Raw genomic sequence first — 755 nt, 5'->3', positions numbered from 1 at the left:
CTTGTGTTATATATATACACACACACACACACACACACACACACACACACACACACACACACACACACACACACACACACACATATATAAAATATATATAAAATATTTGATAACACAAGTATAATACAAGTGTTTGGCTCTCATTGGCATCATAAACTTTTATTGATTTAATCATTGGAGCCTTATTTAATTTTTATTGTTTAAAAAAACAGTTTTAAAGCTTGAAATCTTTACTTTCGAATAGTTACTATATTTTTTTAATTTATGTGAGCTTTGTAATTTTTTATATATATAGAAAATTACGAGCTGAAAAAAAAGAGAAGAGAAATTTTTCTTCTTACTTTGTGAAATACTTTGGCACTCTGTTATGTGCCAAAAAAATTTGCGAAAATTTTCGACTATCTATATCGTGAAAGTTTGGAGTATTCCTTATAAAATCATTTTTTTAAAATGTTTCTACGATTTTTTGTTCTTCAGTTATTCGCGAGTTAAAAAGAAGCATTCTAATTTTGATTGTTCATAACTATTACATTAAAAACTATCGCACTGCAATTAAAAAAATAAATCCTTAAAGCTGAAATGTTGCTCTATCAAATAGTATCATGCTAATTTTTTAAATGTAAAATATATAAAAATTAGAGTTAAAATGACATTGCTATCCTTAAATATAACCATTGCACAATGGAAAAAAGGACTTATAAAGGATAATATCATATTGTTAGCTCAAATATATGTATATTCTATTTATATATATT

At 25.3% G+C, this 755-nt stretch overlaps 1 protein-coding gene across 1 annotated transcript in view; it reads right to left on the bottom strand.

Moving 5' to 3' along the window:
* LOC108692520 (lipase 3-like) overlaps nt 1-755 on the bottom strand; it is a gene marked incomplete at its 3' end in the record, with an annotated part of 18,546 nt that overhangs the window by 10,681 nt on the left and 7,110 nt on the right. The gene's annotated exons all lie outside the window — the stretch shown is intronic.

Source organism: Atta colombica, unplaced genomic scaffold (assembly GCF_001594045.1).
Source record: "Atta colombica isolate Treedump-2 unplaced genomic scaffold, Acol1.0 scaffold76, whole genome shotgun sequence".
Taxonomy (NCBI): Eukaryota; Metazoa; Arthropoda; class Insecta; order Hymenoptera; family Formicidae; genus Atta; species Atta colombica.
Note: the sequence above shows the minus strand (reverse complement) of the source record. Positions and strands in the feature narration are given on the sequence as shown.